This window comes from Artemia franciscana, chromosome 17 (assembly GCF_032884065.1).
Source record: "Artemia franciscana chromosome 17, ASM3288406v1, whole genome shotgun sequence".
Classification (NCBI taxonomy): domain Eukaryota; kingdom Metazoa; phylum Arthropoda; class Branchiopoda; order Anostraca; family Artemiidae; genus Artemia; species Artemia franciscana.
Genome location: NC_088879.1, coordinates 5614996 through 5628689, shown reverse-complemented (window position 1 = coordinate 5628689; position 13694 = coordinate 5614996). Strand labels below are relative to the sequence as shown.

The 13694-nt window shown below is 35.2% G+C and overlaps 1 pseudogene; it reads left to right on the top strand.

Moving 5' to 3' along the window:
* The window catches only part of LOC136037737 (NPC intracellular cholesterol transporter 1-like), a 131246-nt pseudogene that overhangs the window by 98678 nt on the left and 18874 nt on the right, over positions 1–13694 (top strand).

Sequence of the window (13694 nt, the reverse complement as noted above, 5' to 3'; positions counted from 1 at the left end):
TGTTATTCTCAAGTCCAGATTCAAAAAAAAAATGTATGAAATGAAAATGTATGAAAAATAAAATAAAATTTAGATGAACCTCCTGCCTCAGCCACGTTTAAAACAGCTTCTTTGTCGACAGAACAATGGATTATACTGCTTTATTTGATTTCTGTCCATTTGATTTTCGTCGGACGTTCGAATTTGTAAAATGCTGACATCATGCCGACATTTTGAAGTCTATTAACGATAGAAAGAAGGGCCTACTGTTGTTCATGTCAAAATAGAAATTATAGATTCAAGCGGCTAATTCGAAATGGCTAATTACCCGGAGAAATCTAGGGGAAAAACGTGGGACGCATCGGATGATTTGACCCCAACTACGCACTGCACTCCTGGCCGAAGGCGGAAATCAGGAAATTGGTGAGCAGACCATTGGTGAGCATACGGAAATAGTTCATTTATAATGTAAGGTGAATTGAGGATCATACATTATAAATGTTTGTTTCTTTATGTTTGTTGTTGTTTGTTTGTGCTCAAGAATGGTAAAGGATACGGCATTAGACTTTACAGTCCCTACCGGCGGTGCTGATCTCCGTTTCTTGGCCCTTCAGCCAGGAAGTGCAATGGGGGGTTGGGACCAACCATCCTGTGCTTTCGCACACCCTTCCTGTTTACCTTCCCCAGATTTCTCCAGGTACCCATTTAAAGCTGGGTCGACTCTGGCTAAGCTTACAGAGTCACGCCACTGACTCCCGTCCCAAACTGAACAATTGGGTACACTGGGATTCGAATTCGCGTCCTTTCAGACAAAGGATCCGTTGCGTTACCATTCAAGAATGGTAAGGTGTTGATTAATTCGCTATTAAGGGGTATTATATTTAAAACTACCGCCAAAAAAATACGTTTGATTTCCTATTTCAAGTCGATGTAAAGAGCCACAAATCAAACTTGTCTTACTTAACTTATTTGCTCCTGCTGGGGATCCAGCATAGAGAGCGATGTGACATTTTGATTTCAGTTCAAACGGCCTTACATTATTTCTTTTTATTCAGACTCCGTTTCCATTCAGAAAGGCTGCTGCTCCAAGATCTTTATCAAAAATGGAGAGGTTCTTAGTAAGGCTGTCTCTCCCCCTGAAAAAGGGGCCTTCCGCGGGGGTGCTTCTAGCCAAGCGCTGAGGGCTCAGAATTGAGTAGAATGGTGGTGGGTGTTCCTGTTGGCATGTGGACTAAACGTCCGAATTACCATAAAGCTCATGTGGTGGGCTGACGAGATTTGGAGGTGTTGTTAGCGTTAGATATTAGGTAAAGACAATTCCTCTGGAAAATATCCAACAATTCCTCTTCTGTCTTCCGACGCACCCACGTTTCAGAGCCTTACTTGACCACTTTCATCACTGTAGCTTTCATTATTCTAATCTTGGTTTGCAGTCGTGTCTTCCTACTCTTCCAAACTTTTTTGTTTTATTAACGTAGTGATTCAGTCACTATATAACTAGATGCCCTTGTTTTTTATGGACACTAAATTTGGTATTATGTACTTCACTCAGACACTCTAATTTTGGGACTTCAAATATCCTTCAAAATTTGTGAGCACAAATTTGTGATCACATGATCACGTAAATCGTGTTTTAAGCACTCGTGTACTTTGTGTGAAAAAGTTAGTCACCTTGTGACGCGTCTCAAGAACTTTGTTCGGGCTGCATCTATGGCATGACGAACATAAGCAGCATCCAGACAGCTGTCAGCACCGTTGAGAAGGACTTGAGTTACAGTGATGTTATAGATTCGCATTTTGTTTGTCGGCTGATTGTGCCACGATTCATGCGGCTTTAACACGGTTTTTTGCGCTTGCACAAGTCAAATGCTAAAAAGAAAAATGTCAACATGCCAGTCTGCTCACTTTGCAATGCTAATTTAAATGCAGGTCTGAAGAAGACAAAATGTTGGATGTGGAAACTGATCAGAAATAAGCCTATGATCATGCCTGATGACAACCAATATTTTGTTAAAAACAACTCTTCCCTAAGGGTTTTCTAATCTAGGGAAGCTAGGAATAAGCTTGAAAGCTAGAGAAGAAGTCTGTTTCCTTGACTGTCCCCTGTGTCAGAGTGTCTACTTCTACAGTTTTCAGTTCTTATCGGCGAAACTAAAGGTAAAATGTCAAAGCTATTTGGTTAAAGGAAATAAAGAATCACCTCACGTGTCTAAATTTTTAGGTTTTCACTCCTAGCAAGGGCATATCCAGGATTTTGTCGGGGGAAGGTGGGCATTTTTTTCGGAGATGTTTTTACGAAAAAAAAGCTTTAAAAATACAATTAAAATTTGTTTATATACATTTTTACGTTTTTACGAGTGAGACGAAAATTTCCGTAGGAGGGGGAAGAAACTATCAAACACATAATAAACAGTCATTAATTTATCCCCTTACTCCCGTCTATATGAAATAATAGTATTTTGTGGTAGACTTTCTAGTTTTCTTAGAAAAGAAAAAAAATACCTGATAATAGCCTTATTCCACTGACATAGCTTGTCATAATAGTTTTTCTTTAGAACTTGTCCGCAATGCGCTCTATTGTTTTTACTATTACTATTGTATCTTTCTTTACTATTACTTTACTATTTTTACTATTTACTTTACTATTTTACTAATTTACTTTACTATTTTTCTTTACTATTGTATCTTTCTTATCCATTAAATAACGGGCAAGTCCTTATTTTTATGTACTTTCCATTAACTCAGGTTGGAAGATTAAGGGAGGGGGCTTAAGGTCTAACAACCATATATTTATAGTTTCACAAGACCACAGTAGTAGACGTTGAAAAATGTGCGTTTCTTCCACCTTCCTTAATGGAAGGTGCACTAAACCGACCTCCGTTTGGAGCGCAGGTCAGTGGCGTGACTGTGTAAGCTCAGCCAGCGTTGACCCAGCTCTTAATAGTTCCCGGGAGAAATTTGGGGAAGTTTAACATGAAGGGTGAGTGAAAGAACAGGATTGCCGGCTCCAAACAAGCCCCATTGCACTTCCTAGCTGAAGGATCATGAAACAGAGATCAGCACCGCCGGTACGGACTGTAAAGTCAATACCATATTCTTTACCTTACCTTATCTCAATGGACTATTATCACCTTTTAGTGTAAAGGACATAAAAATCAAAACATTTCTTGCCCTCTGGAGTCATCCTTACCTGAAAACAGTGATTTTTATGGATTCTTCTTTCGGCTGATTCAAAATTGTGAAGTTTTTCAGGCAGTATAACATTTATGCCAGGGTTGACACTTTGAACCGTAAAATAGATAAGTAAGACCAAGTAGCTAAATTTATATACACTTTTGTCCGAAAAAATTAGTGATTAACAATCATTTGATTCGCAAAAGCAACCACGCCGTAAAAGAAAATCTGCAACTCGTTAAGTTGTTTCTTGCCAAACGTTTTCAGCTTATTGTTTTTTGTTTTTTTTTGTATCAGCTAATACCAAAAACTGTATTACTAGAATTGCAGATATTTCTCATTAGAAATTGAATTTTCAATTTTACCTGATTTTCCATTGCATATGTGATAGTACAAATTTCTACCTGTGCAACCTTAAGTTTCTACTATAAGTTACAACTTAATCAAGAAAAATTACACCAATTCAAAAATAAACTAAACTGATCGACAGAAAAGTTGTAATAACTGAAAATGTGTGAAAATATGCAGAAAATGTGTAAAAACTATTAGTCCTTTGGGAGAACGCAGGCCCCAGGATCCCACTTAAATATGCTTGAATTTTCAAGTGTTTTCAATTCATAATTCTAAAGATGAATTTCTATGTGACAAATTTAGGGTTTTTGCAGCCCTCCTTTTTAGACTTTTTATTAATTATTATCAATTATTAATATGAATTTAGACCTATTAGAGGATCTGTTTTGGTTTGATTACGTGTCAAAATCAGTTAATATATATATTACATATTTTATTTATGTATTTATGTTTGTTCGATCCCCGCCGCAGCAAGGCTGGGCGATAAGCTTCCACTTGTCCTCCAGCTGCTGAAACATCGATTCGACGCTTGTGCGCCAGAAATGGCTCAGAAGGATCTTATTTTTTAGTTATATTTTTATTTATGCGTATTTATTACATATAATGCATATTTATGTTTTAGTTTTTGACTTCATACTTGGCTGTTGGAGCACCTGTCTACTTCGTCATCCAAGATACTGGATTGAACGCTACTGCTGCAGATGTTCAGAAGAAGATTTGTGGCTCTGCTGGCTGTGATATGGATTCAGTGGTTACTCAGATTTACCTTTCAGCTAAAATTGCTAATAGGTAAGGCTTAAAACTAGGGAAACATGAAGATGGGGAGGCGATGGTCCCCAAAATCATAAATAATTGCATTTGAATTTCTAGGCGCAACTTATTCAAGTTGCCAAATAAAGTTATTTGTCCTTTATTATTGGGCCCTATCGAAATTCTTTATTAATGTCCCCTCCCATGAAAAAAAAAATCCTGCATACATGCGTGCTTAAATGATTTTCTCTGCTATGTGACTATCTGACTTCTCTGCTATCTGCTTAAAATTTAAGCAATTTTAAAATCTAAGGAAAATTTTAGCCAAAATTTAAGGTGTTTGGAAAAATAATTGTTGAATTCCAATTTGATTCTAGCTCCGCCCTAATGCTGAACGCTCACATCGCTACTACTATTACTGCTAATACTGCTACTAATGGTACTACTGCTACTACTACTTCACTACTACTACTTTACTACTGCTACGTCTAATGCTACCACTTCTACTACTAGTACAACAACAACTACTGCTACTGCTACTAACGCTACTACTTCTACTACTACTGCTACTAAAACAATTCGCTACAGTAAACAATTCAAACCATCGAGTGAGAAAAAATGGAGATTTTTTCTCACTCGATGGTTTTTTTTTATAAAAATTGTGTTTAAATTTTTGGCTACTTTAGGCAGATCTTTGGTTGTAGCAAATGTTGCAACCATGATTACGCTTAATCATTTAAGTTTTAAGTTAAATTCACAATGGAATTTTACTAATTCCAAGACTTGACCTGCGCTAATTATTGTCAATCTGATTTTTTGAAGAATTTTATGATTGGCTGGAGAATTCTATAGGAAATTTTGTCTGGCTCAAATTAACGCTAGCTCAATCTCAGTATTCATAAAATCTCTTTGTGAATGAGCTTGTACTTTCACAGGATGTTCTCTTGTTTGACAGATATTTGTGTTTGCAGGACTTACATTGCTGCGCCTTCCAGCTCCTGGTTGGATGATTTTTATGATTGGCTTGACTATGGAGGAGACTTTTCTGGTTGCTGTTTCGTTGATGATAATGGCGATTTTTGCCCCTCTTCTCAAGGTGAGCTATTCCTTATTTTACTTCTTCCAGTAAAAAAAAAATGAAAAAAAGAGTTGAAGAAAAGAAAAATGATATAGAAAAAGAATACGGCCTTGGGCTTTGCAGTCTCTACCGGTGGCACTGGTCGCCCTTTTATGGTCCTTCAGGCAGGGAGTGCAAAAGGGGACTGAGAGCCAGCCATCCTGTCCTCTTGGACACCTGTTTTTTTCCCCAAATTTCTCCAGGTACTCAGTTAAAGGTGGGTTAACTCTGGCTGAGCTTACACAGTCACGCCACTGACCCCGGCTCCAAACCAAATAACCAGCAACATCAGGACTCGAGCCCCTCTCCTCATGGACAAATACTTCCCAGTCTGGCGTCCTAACCATTCGACTAGGGCGGCTTTCCAGTAAAATAAAAGACTGTCTGAATGAAGATTTGTTCATAAGAGCTCCCTGGAAAATTTCTGTTCTACTTAGGGCTCCTTCAGGCTCTGTGAGAATGCTAATATCAGCTAATATGTGAATTAAAATGAAAAAAAACATGGAAGGGATATGAATATGTTTCATAAGGGCTCCTTGGGTCTATTTGTATCTTTATACATGGATAAAAAGATTAAAAACACTAGAGTTCCGCAAACGCTACCTAGAGGCTCTACAAGTAACTATGAGATGATGCATGAATTGCAATGAAAAATATAGAAGAGATATTTATATATTACTAAAGGGTTTTTTGAGATAGGCAAGCTACTTTCATGGTTACACGTGGTTAAAAAGGTTAAAAAAAACCTAAACGTTCTGTGTCAAAGAGTAAGTTAATATGTGATATACGATGAATAAGTCTGGTATAGATATTGTGTATTGTATGTACATATATTAATAATAGTTTATTGTGACCCACTTGAAACAGCGGAGTATAAAAACAAATATACAGAAAAAAAACAAAAACAAAAAAAACAACTTCTGATAACACATTAAATTATTGTAGAAAACATTTTAGAAGATCATGAAAAGGGTTAATAGTAAAATGTATCGAGTCGGATAGTTTCTGGTGTAGCACTTTAAGTTTATTTAATAAATCTGGAGCCCCGAAGTTTGTTACCATATCACTGTTCTTGTACCAGGGAGGCAAGATATTGCGCAAGGATTCCGTGAAACGCGTAATTTATTATCATAGTTACCCATGGATAAAAGTCTAAAAGCACTATTTCTCCAGACAACTACAGCTTCTACCAGAAAGTACTAGGTAACATGTATTCTACGATGAAAAAGTGCGGAAGGAATATGTAGATGTTGCGCAGGGGCTCCTTGATTCATGTAATCTATTTGTATGGTTTCAGATGGTTAAAAATAATTCTATAACTGATTACCTGTTCTTCTAAGCTTTTCCTCTGTGAATAGTGCTCAGAGCTTTGGTTATTTCAATATATACACTTCTATTCCACTATTCTTATTCTTCTTCTATTCTATTCCACTATTCTTATTCCGCTATTATTATCCACTATCATTGTTTCTCTTCCGCTATTCTTATCCCGCTATTACTATCCACTATCATTATTCTTCTTCCACTATTCTTATTATTCTTATTCTATTCTACTATTCATATTCTACTATTATACTTCATGTACCGTACTCATATTCTACTATTCTACATATTTCACTATTCATATTCTGTTCCACTCCTATATATGTTCCACTATATACATCTTCACTAGATTCACCTTCCTTGCTGTTAAGTTCACCAAGGTCACACATACAAAATGTGTTCTAGTAACTGCAATTTTAGTCTCTTTTTTTATGGAAATTGATGATACGTATTTAGTTAATCTGCTAATTCGATTGCTAATTGATGAAAAGTTGGTAATTGTTTTTTTTTTTTTTTTTTGTTTTTTTTTAGATCAGATTATGTGCACAAGGTGCGAACCAACCTATGTTGTCAATAATAATAAAAAGTGGCCTACACAAGAATCATTTGACAAATATTTTGAATTTTATTTAAATGACAATCCTGGTATGGAATGTCCAAAAGGTGGCCATCCTTCCTATGGAACCGTAAGTAAAGTTTGTTTACTTTTTACCATTTCTAGTTTTGTCTTAGTTCAATCCCGCTTTGTAGGTTTATAATGAGAGAAAGGTTGAGGCGGCGTCTAGAAGTACTGTGGTACTGTGGATGAAGGATGACCTATTGGCCGAGATTGCCCTTGTTGGCCAACCGTCTTGGGTCAACCGAAAAGCAGGTCGTCCCCGAGGGGGGTGAAAGGATGTTGTAAAGAAAGTTTTAAGGGAATTGGAAACTTTTTGGAAGGGTGTAAAATAGATTGGGATGGAGGAGGAGCGTGTGTGGCTGTGTTGGCCTCAGGTGGCTTGGTGATGCAATAAGTTATTTGCAGTAGTAGTAGTAGTAGTTTTTTTTATGCGCACATAAAGTTATGCCTATGGTGATTTTTTTTTTATTTATGCTTATTCGTTTCTGTATCTTTTCTATGTATTCATCTTGCTTCAACGATTTGTTATCAATATGTATACCTTTTTCAATGTCATAATTGATGCTTAAGTTTTGGACAGTAGTATCGAATCCTTAATATGTACATCCATAGTTACTTTCCTGCATATTCCTTTTTTTGACATTTTGATTAAAAAATATAAAAAACAACAAAATTGCCCCTCCCCCGATTTGGAAAAATACATTTTGTATGTAGTTTTATGCTTTACACGACTATATTTTCTTAATAATTATTGTCTTTATATATTTTTTACGCTTTTAGTGTAACTACTTACAAACCACCTGGCACATAATCTCGGCAATTCTATTTACTTTTGATGATTAGAAAAAGAGATTGAATGAAAAAAAAAATATACAGCAAACCAGTGTACGAGGAGGGGGGCATATTTCAAGTCTTAAAATTAGTCCGAAGCTCCACTTCTCACATCCCCCCTCCTCAGAAAAAATTGAGAAGCATTGGCTTAAAATTTGTTTCTCCTACGGAAAATGTGGAAGAATCTACAAATTCCGAGATTAAGCAGGGGGAGGGCAGACAGTCTCACATCTTCCGTAGTGCAAAATCCTAGTTTCAAGACGTGTTAATAGGCTTTTTAGTATAAACAATCCATAACTTACCCAAGAATTCCTTAAATATAAGGAAAGGCCTTAATATTGGATATTCAGAAATGCCTTAAATATAAGGCCTTTCTTAATGCTTAATCTTCCTACTAAAGTAATTTTTTGAGCTTCAAAGAAGTGCTAGAAAAGCCCAGTAACGAGAAGCTTTTGTCCCGTGAATTTTTCGCCGAAAATTATTTACTGTTGGTAAATAAGTTAGTTGTAAGCAGCGCTAATGAAGAAGGGGAGAAACCCTCTTTTAATGCAGAATTAATTAGGGACAAAAGTGGCTTTTGGATTAGTGGCAGAACAAGTTTAACCACTCTTAATGATATGACATCACTACCAGAGGCATTACTTTTCATTTTGTAGATGGCTTGTTTCATCTTACTTTATGATAAAGGTGCTAACTACATTTAAACCTCAGATCCAAAATGAAATTGTTTACTATAATAAAATGGCTGCAGGGCAAATGTTGGGCTTGAAACTCTGAGGGCCACGATTTTAAGCGTGGCCGTTGAAAGACCTTACGACTTTTCGCTGCGTTAGCCTCAGGGTGTTTGGTTCTCTAAAGGATTGTTAGCAATAGCAGTTTATTATATGCCTAAATTAGAACTAAATCTATTAAGTTTTGCCTTGATAATGTCTTAGTCAGTCCTTCTCTTTATATACACAAAAAAACTAAAATTAAGATTTATATTCCCTTTGCTTGCTTCGGTCTTCTATTATGCTGTCCTATAATTTTTATGTATCAACGGAAGAGGAACATTTTACTATTGCTCCATAACTGAAATAAGTTCTACAAATACAGAAGAGAGAAACCTATTATAGGTTTTAAAATAGATAACCTATTTGAATATTTCGGCCCTATATCTAAGGGCCGTCTTCAGCAAAGAAAATAATAAATAATAACACACTTACAATAAAGTTCTCGGTTAAAAATCTATTTTTTAAAATAGCCTTGGCATCATTATTTCTTAACGAAAAGTTCAGCCAAGACTGTGTGATAAAAGCTAACATTTTACGAGCTAAAAAGGTTCATTCATTTCACTAACTGTATTTATTAAAAATTGGAATAATTTCTTATTGCGATATTTGCCTTCTCTGCAGCTAATCTTGTAGTTCTTTTGGGATTGGGCTTGTTTTTATTCGTTCCTATTTTTGTTTATTTTGAATTAGCCTTATTTTCTATAATTAATTTTGTGTACATAGGGCTGAGCGTGTATTCACCCAAGTCTCTATTTAGGGATGTATTATTATTTAAGTTTCGTTTGACTTCGATTGCCTCGCGGACAGTGTGAATAAACTTGATTTTACGGTTTACAGAAAACCTACGCATAATAATAGATGCCCTCACTTCAAATCTAACCATCCTCCACAGGTTAAAAGAGGTGTGGTAATATCTCTTGTGGATATAGTACTTAATATCTGTTTAATTTACCGTTAATTCCGTTTAATTTCCGTTACAGCTGCAGGCCTCTCGTAAAATTACTTTTTTCAGAGGACACCTTATTGCTACCTAAGAAAATCATCGAAAAAAGGACAATTTTGCGTTTTTTTTAAGGAAGTTTAGGCCCTTCCGAAAGGAAAATTCTAAGTGATATCATAATTTTGGCTCGGTGAATGGATAGAAGTCAAACTAATCAATCCAATGATTCAAGCACCTTGTCCTTTTGGTGTAAGTTACAGCTGCAGCCTTATAATAAAATCGCTTTTTTCAGAGGGAACATAAACCTTTAGACAAAAAAAAAAGTTAAAATAAAGAAAATCACATTTTTTTTGTCATTTTTTTTCGTCCGTTGTCTGCAGGTCAAAATACGTAGTTAAAGATACTTCAAAATGTACTCAAAGCCAACTAATAATTATGCGCTTAAGACCTTTAAGGTTCTTGTGCCAGATGCATTTTAGTATCATGAAAAGAGAAATCACCAATGCTACAGCACAAACACAAAAAAAAAAAGAGACAGAAGGAGAAAAGGAAGACTGTTTTCCTAAATTAGTGATTAATATAGACCAGCACTTGAATGAGGCCTTAACCCTACTCATCCATACAATCACATAGGTCAAACAGCATAGCCACACACAATCAACCATAAAGAATAATCCATGGACAGGCAGTCATGTCGTCAATAAGTATAAGTCGTCATTTACCGAACAATAGAAAAAATAATATAGACAAATAATTCAGAGGCAACACCCAACATAAGGGCTCATCAGGAGAATACACTGGCCTATATAGGGTTTCGCCACTCTAAATTCTCTACCCAGCACAGTGTTGTGGCTACCACAGAATATCCATGGCATCCCCGCGTCAGGTATTACCCCCAAAATACATGCCTATGAAAAAAAAAACAGCAAATGTAAAACAACCAAGTAAAACCAAAACAAGCTTATCTTGTTAATATATCCCTCCCTTTAGCAACAATAGGTAAACTAAATATTAAAAATTTTACCAAATCACAAATATTAACACATTGCAAAAAACCTGAATGAACTAAACAATTATAGAATTCATCTTTACCATGTGGCTAATTTTTAAAAAAATCCGCTCAATCAGAAACACAATTCAAAATAAATGGCGCTGTGACAACATTTCTCGAACCTGTTTTTTTTCTGTTATTCTACGGTTTTACTGTTTCAACGTAAAATAACAATTTTGATATCAGTCTCCATAGCTAAAATTCATTTCTATCCATTTGTCAAATTAATTTTTTTTTCAATTTGGCGTATATGGCTTTTAGATTGAAAATAAGTTAAAAATTGACTGAAAATCATCGAAAAACGGACAATTTTGCCTTTTTTTTAAGGCAGTTTAGGTCCTTCGGAAAGGAAAATTCTAAGTGATATCGTAATTTTGGCTCGGTGAATGGATAGAAGTCATACTAATCAATCCAATGATACAAGTATCTCGTCCTTTTGGTGTAAGTTACAGCTGCAGCCTTGTCACAAAATCGTTTTTTCAGAGGGAACATATACCTTTAGACAAAAAAAAAGTTGAAATAAAAAAAAATTTACATTTTTTTTTGGTCCTTTGTCCATATTGGTTAGGACAGTGTTTGTTTTTGAGGCTGTTATAAAGTAGACAACAAAGCAGTAATAAAATTGCTTGTAGTAACATTATTGAGATTACTGAAATTAGTAATGATAATCAGTATAATACAATTTAGTAAAATTATAAAAATTATACAATAATAAGAATTAGTAACATTAAGAAAAGATTTTGTAAAATTGCTTGTTTCAAAGGTAACATATACCTTAAGACAAAAAGCAAGTTGAAATAAAGAAACTTTAGACTTTTTGGGGCCTACTGTTCATATTGGTGAGGATTTCTGAAGGCAGTGATTGTTTTTCAGGCTGTTAACAGGCATAAACTGGACAATAAAACAGTAATAAAGAGCAGCTACTTTCAAACTTACCACTCAGTAATGAAGAATTCTGCCGACTACTATAATGGAATGGCAGCTGCCCGGCAGGTCGCTGACAATATCACCACAATGCTGAATGGTGGGAACCATGAAGGCCCTCACCATGTATTCCCTTACAGGTAAGCTTAGAAGATACGATACATACCCGCGTACCGAGTATCCATTCCCCTCCAAAATTTAGGCATACACCTGTATTTACACCTCCTCCTCTCCTGCTTTCTATTGAAAATATTATATAATATCTTACCCTAGATGGGGTCTTCGCGCACCTCTGAATAATATTCATTTCAGATGAATTCTCCCTCTATATTTTTCAATTTTCTTTTTAAACATCTCCCTTTCCTTTCCTACAAAATTCAAAACTAAAGTGAATAGTTTGTTTTTACGACATCAACCATTGCGTTCAACGTAGACATATTCCTAAATAGATATCTTGTTTTAGTTTGGATGGACTTGCTATTAAATATTATATTGCTATAATATTTTAGGCTTAGGTCATGGGGGGAAGGGGACTGGAATATGTCTTAATTTATGGAGACAGAAATTTGAAGAAAAACCGTGACGGGATTTATGTTGCTATTTCTTCACGTTTATTATCAGACATGAGATTATGCTATCCTGATATTTGTAAATTTATTGAAGTTTTGATTAATTTCATTTTATTAATTTATTTATTTGCTTAATAAATAAATTGATTGATATTGATTAATGAATTTTTAATTAATAAATTATTTTAATTAATTTGATTTAATATTATATCAAATTAGTTCATTTGATTATTAACTTGATTCAGTTAATTTGATTTAAGATTAATTTGATTATCTACGATTAATTTGCTACTTCAAAGATGAACATACTAGTCGATGCACCTCTTAATGCTCTTCCTAAATGGACTAGTTGCTTCACCGGCAAATGCGTCCCAGCGCTCCGCCCCCGATTTCGCTGGCTATTGCCCCAGGCCGGCCTAGGTTATACACAATGTTTTTTTTTTTAATTTCAGGATTTGCGCTATTTTTCGTGCTTATTGCCAATAGTTGTCTCATTATGCCACACAAAACCAATTAAAAAAACAACTCACAAATAAGGAAGCTTATGTGCATCAATCAATCAATCAATTTATTGATTTTTTCAAAAGAAACACAAAAAAATTACAGAAGTTTAGACCCCCACAAAGGGCTTTTTAGCCTATGACAGTATGAGACTAAACATAACATTAAATAATAGCACTAAATTCAAACAGAAGGACAAGAAGACAAAGAAAAAGAGAAAAAAAATAAGCAACAACAGCAATACTACCATGCCAATCAAAATAAATGAATTAAACAAATTTAAAAGGAAAGATAGAAGGGAGAAAAAGGGAGGAAAGAACTAACTGTCTAGGCATAAGAGGTGGTTGCTTAGCTCTTTTCTAAATTGTCCATAAGAATGACATAGCCGAATTTTAACTGAAAGGAAATTCCGTATGGAGACATATATATCATTTCATATGGAGGTATAGCTTAGGGATATCTCCAGCCCTATTAGGGCTGGGGTGCATTTACAAATGAAGCTATTCGTATATTTGGAAAGAGCATTAAAAGTGCCCCAGTGGTATTCTTATCTTGTAGGTAATTGAAACGATTTAATTGAATTAATTAACTTAAGGGATTTATTGAGTGTATGTACTGAGTGATTACTGGATTGAATTGAGTGATTTACTGGATTGAATTGAGTGATTTAATTGAAACGTCGGTAGATTTCCAGCCGCATTCCAGACACAGGAGACTTATCACATTACACTATCAACTGTGTCACACTACAATTGCTTGGTGGAATAAAACGGTTGCGAAGTTATGTACTCT